We start from the raw sequence: 6000 nt of genomic DNA, 5'->3' as shown, positions 1-6000 counted from the left end.
GCAAGGGAATAGGGAGACCCAGTAACTGCAAAGGTGCTGAGGTGGGAATCCCAGAATAGCAAGGAGCAGAATCAGTGCGGAAGGCAGAGTTTAGTAGAAGTTATGGAGGTAGGTAAGGGGGCAATATCCAATGACCTTCTTTACCATAATAACCACTTCGGACTTCATTCTGAATGATATGGAAAGCCACTAGGTAGGATTCCATTTCAAGCTGGATTTCTCTGCTTTATAAAAAGGACCAATGCTGAAAATCAACTTAGCACACCATTTTTTTTAAAAGGATGAATACTTTCTTTTCTTTTTTCTTTTTTTAAGATTCACTTATTTATTTTAGAGAGATGGAGAGTAGGAGGGGCGGAGGGAGGGAATCCTCAGACTCCCCACTGAACAGAGCTCAATGTGGGGGTGTGATCCTTGGACCCTGAGATCATGGCCTGAACCAAAATCAAGAGTCATGGATGCTCAACCAAATGAGCCACTCAGGTGCCCCTCTTTTTTTTTTTTAAAGTAGGTTCCATGCCCAACATGGGATTGAACTCACAATCCTGAGATCAAGAGGTGCATGCTTTACCAACTGAGCCAGCCAGCCAGGTGCCCCCAGTCTTTACCCTTTTTATTTCTACCCTGGAGCATCCCATTAATTGTATGATAATTATCTGATGTAGAGATTAGCAAAGATTTTCTGTAAAGGACCAGCTGGAAAATATTTTAGACATTTCATTCCGTGTAGTTTCTGTTACAACGACTCAACTTTGCTATTATAGTGCATAAGTACCCATGTACAAAAGAATATGGAACACCAATAAGACTTTATGGACACTGATGGTTGAATTTCATGGGATTTTTGTATCATAAAATATTTTTTCTTTTGATTTTTTTAAAAAGATTTTATTTATTCATGAGAATACACAGAGAGGAGATAGAGAAGCAGAGACACAGGCAGAGGGAGAAGCAGGCTCCATGCAGGGAGCCTGATGTGGGACTCAATCCCGGGTCTCCAGGATCACACCCTGGGCTGCAGACAGTGCTAAACCACTGAGCCACCAGGGCTGCCCTTTCTTTTGATTTTTATTCCAGCCATTTAAAAATGTAGAAACCATTCATAGCTCATTGGCCATACAAAAATATGCCTTAGGCTAGATTTAGCCCACAGGGCATAGTTTGCCAAACTCTGACTCAGTTGTAACTTGTTACAATAATTAGGTCTTTATTTCTAGCCTACTGAAAGAAGAAATGAGAAATTATGGCAGAAAGAGAAAAGTCAATCTCATTTGAAATCTCTCAAGCAAGACAAATATATACACAAAAATGTATTGAAATCTTCTTAAGTGAATACAATACGAAGTCTATGGTCAGGGAGAAACAAGCTTATATATAAAATAGGACAAAAATAGCTTTTGAAAGTAATCTGAAAAAGACATCTATGTTTTAATAGCTCAGAAGTAAAACATAAGGTATATTCAGAAAAAAAAGCTTTAAATGTGGGTTTTTCTCAAGAATCTAAAGCCAGGGTGGACTTTACTCATAGGCAAAAGATGACGGTCATCACTGAGTGATTTCCGGGGCAATGGACAAGTTGTAGCGCTGTTAGAGAGGGCAGCTGGGTTCCGACAGGATACCTGGAGGTCAGGTCAGCAATGAGGAAGGCGTGGCCAGCTGTCAGGAAGGTCAAAGGCTTGTCCTAGAGGCCAGGCCTAACCAAACAGGCTCAAGATGATGGTTGCCATGACAGGCAAGCCCTGACCAAATTAGGAAGGAAAAGCAGGAACCACTGTTTCTCCACCCCAGGTAATAAATACCTCACCCCCAAGTAAAAGCTAGAAACCCACCCCCCAGGGCTCACAGCTCTCTCTCCCTGGAGCTCACCAGCACTCCTATCTCAGAGTGTACTTTTTGCTTTAACAAACTGTTCTGCTCGTGTTCCTCATCCCCTGTGTTGTGTCTGTCCTTGAATTCATTCCTGTGACAAGACCAAGAACGTTGGGTGACTCCTTCAAGTACCAGAGCCCAGGGACTCCCTGGTTCACTCAGCGACAGCACCTTCCCGAATATTTTCACCACCACCTTCGTGATGCCTGAAGTTTCTTTAAACAGGATAAATCTTTTTATTCCAGAAACAGAAAGTTTAAAATAGAGTTAAGTTTTAACAATAAGTATGCACCCCGTGGTGATATCTGAAAACTTTCCAGTATGTGCATTTACATGAAGACTTTTAAAAGATGTCAACATCCTTATGTACTGTTTCCTAAAACTGATCCATCTGAAATGTCTGAGTCACCATTGGTATAAAAGAATGGCATACCCATCCCCCTCTCCACCCTAAATCTCACTACCGTGCTTGGCTCAGGAATGTAAATACCTGTGAAGAGCTAAACAAAGGAATATTCAAGTTTTTGTTCAAGGAACACCCCCCCACCCCCCCACCCCCGCGCAGTGATTAATTAAGGCATATGTAGTTTACACACATTTTTGTTAAAGGTGAAGTTCTGAGGGGAAGCCTGGCTGGCCCTACCTGGTGCACCGTGTGACTCTTGATCTCAGGGTGTGAGTTTGAGCCCCAGGGTGGGTGCAGAGGTTACCTAAAAACAGAATCTTAAAAGAAAAAAAAGTGAGGATCTGAGAAATAGGATGTTCGACTCATGTTGAAGCATTGAATTCACAACAGAAAGGAAGGGTAGACGATGATTCTTATTCTTCTAAACAGAAAAGGGATGCTTTGTCAAGCTACCCAAATTTTGATATATTGGATAAAACCCATAGATAAAAATGTAACAGCGCTTCTTTAGGTGGAGCATGCTTATTCAAAAAGGTAGTTTAGACCTGTTTCATCAAATCTCATCTTCAGTCATTGGTTTCAGTTATAACCGATCCTTTATTTCATCCTATAAAATAGTTAATAGTCTGTATCTTAACAAGAAACAAACTTATTTAAATATATGATAACAATTTAGCTGTTAACTTAAAAATGAGCAGGAGGGTACACAGAGTTTCACATTTATTTTAAGGGATGAATGAACAAAAATGCTTGAAAACAATTACCCTAGAGAACTGGGAGGGGCCCTCAGTTCCTGTGGGGAAAACAAGAAGACAGGGAGAAGGGGAGACCTTGGGAAATTTGGGGAGGAGCACAAAGAGGTCGCCAAAGAATCCGAACACACATCCACTTTGCAGTTTTCCAAGAGAGCAGCCCTAATACCATCTACTAAATCTAAATCTACGCTCTTCCCACCCCTCCATGTGAGATTGGGCAAAAAGAAAGGGAGGTGGAATTAAGCTTTATCGGGGTTTCGTTGGGCAGAATAACAGTTTAGGATTGGCTAGTTTGAATAATTCCAGCCCCAAACCTACAGGGGTGGTCTCTGGTTGTCTGTACCCAGCCCTGGGATGATTTAAAGCAGGGGAAATATTGGTTTGGGATGTGAAAGTTAGACAAGGAGCTGGTTGGAGCTACAGATTTCAGATGGATTGGTTTGCATATGAAGATGTGCTCCCAGCCCAGTCTTTGCTGTCTCTGAGAATTGGCTAGCCCAGGGAAGGACAGTCTTTATCAGGCTAGCAAGCTTTCTAAGACTTCAAACATCACAAAATAGTGAAAAAAATTTTAATGTTTTTTTAAACATTTAGAAAATATTTAATTTATTTATTCATGATAGTCACACAGAGAGAGAGAGAGAGAGAGAGAGAGAGAGAGAGGCAGAGACACAAGCAGGCTCCATGCAGGGAGCCTGATGTGGGATTCGATCCCGGGTCTCCAGGATCACGCCCTGGACCAAAGGCAGGCGCCAAACCGCTGCGCCACCCAGGGATCCCTGTTTTTTTAAACTTTTTTATGTGTATTTTTTTTTTATTGGAATTCGATTTCCTTTAAAAAATGTTTAATCGGATTATTTGTTGATATCTTTTGCTCACTTCTTAATCAAATTGCTTGTCTCCTTGCTACTGAGCAGTAAGAGTTATTTGCAAATTCTGGATAATAGACCTTCATCAGATTTGTGCTTTTTTTTTCCAAGATAGTTTTTTTTTTTTTAAGATTTTATTTCTTTATTCATGAGAGACACATAGAGAAAGAGAGAGACAGAGAGACAGAGACACAGGCAGAGGGAGAAGCAGGCTCCATGCCGGGAACCCGACGTGGGACTCGATCCTGGGTCTCCAGGATCAGGCCCTGGGCTGAAGGCGGCGCTAAACTGCTGAGCCACCAGGGCTGCCCCAGATTTGTGCTTTGCAAATATTTTCTCCCAGGTCTGTGACGTCTTTTGCGTTAATGATTAGACAATTATTCCTTTTTTTTTTTTTTTTTTTTTTTTTTTTAGTTAAAGATTTATTTATTTATTTTAGAGATTTGAGGAGGGGCAGATGGAGCGAGAGAACCTCAAGCAGATTTCCCACTGAGTGCAGATTTCCGTTATGGAGCTTGATCCCAAGACCCATAGATCATGATCAGAGCCGGAATCACAAATGGGATGTTTAATAGACTGAGCCACTCAGGCGCCCCTGGACAGTTGTTCTTAAAGTCACTGTGTCTTTCCATAGTATAAAATTGCTTGGTTCATTGATTCTTAATCCTGACTTACACATTGAAACCTCTTGTGCAGTGGAAATCTTTCAAGGATCCTTATTTCATTGTCAATGGACCCCCTCCCCCCATGGTGTTTGTTTGTTTGTTTGTTTTTTAAGTTCCTTCAGTGTTTACTTGCATAGCCAGGATGGAAAACTACCATGTTAGAGAAAGCATGTAACAAGGGTCTTGGAGGCATTGTTGAAGATAGTCAGAGACTGGCTTGTTTGATATTCTCTGTTCCCGCCAATCAATCGCCCAGCCAGCTGGTCAGGTCTCTTGGATGTGAGGACCTGTTGCTTCTTCTCTGGATGCCTCGTTAGGTGCCAAGTGTTCGGCACTTTCATGTATATTATCAAATTTAACTCTCCCACCAACACTGAGGGAGTAGATATAATCCTCTCTTCAGCAGATAAAGGAAATAAGGTTGAGAGAGACCAAGCAAATCAATTACAAATACACAGTTAATAGGGGATAAGGACAGAAAATATGAACTCTGTATTCTGACTCTAAAACCCATGTTCTTTCATCTATCCCTCAATTTCACAACCACAAGGCAGCACCAGGTTGAGTCAATGCTTCTCATTACACGATGTCATCATTCTTCATCAGAGAACACCATCTCATGTCTTAGGGTTTGCAGAAAGAACAGGTATTTGAAGTGGAAAGGAAGGCTACAACTTCATGCAAAACTTCCTCAATAATTAATTCCCCAGTGCCTTTGAGATTTACTAAAGCAGACTTCTCAAAAGAAGTCAGTAACTGTTAAAGGTGAAAAAGAAGCAGCGAGCCCCAGAAAATTTTCATGTTTAAGAAATTCACCCTCACTTTTACAACAAAGTTACTAGGAGGGGAAAAGCTTCATTAAAAAAAAACAAAAAACAAAAAACACTCTTTCTAGCCCAGAGGAAGGAAAAAAACTTCTATTAAGCAGAAGAGAAGGACGGAGATTCCGGGACAGTCTCCTAAAGTATTCCCCAGAGGCTCCTATGGAATTTTCCATTTCTGTCAAGAAAGAAGGGAGGGAAAAGGGTGGAATTACTTTGAAGCCTCTCATTTAGAAAAATCTACTAAGGTCTTTAAGAATGTATATTTGACAAAGAAAGAATAACATCTTTTTCAAATTCTCCTAAATAATTTTCCAGATCCCCTAAAACCTCCATGAAGACTTTAGAATCTTTCAAGCTCTGTTGAACAGGAAAGAATTCACTGAAAATTTAAGCAAATAGGCATTTAAGTTGGGCAATCACAGTTGCAATTTGGGCTCAGAGATTCAGGTGGAAGCCTGGGTCACGTTCCCAGAAAGACAGGTGGGGACAGAGTTGCAGAGGCAAAAGGCTCTGAGTATAGTTCTCCTGCAGGCTCTGAAAGAAAAGGGAACGAAACTAGGTTAACTGGGATTACCTGGGTTGATATGCAAAAGAAAGATTGAAGCTTGTTAA

The sequence above is a fragment of the Canis lupus genome, chromosome 2 (assembly GCF_048164855.1).
Source record: "Canis lupus baileyi chromosome 2, mCanLup2.hap1, whole genome shotgun sequence".
In the NCBI taxonomy this organism is placed as follows: domain Eukaryota; kingdom Metazoa; phylum Chordata; class Mammalia; order Carnivora; family Canidae; genus Canis; species Canis lupus.
This window is presented reverse-complemented; position numbering follows the sequence as displayed.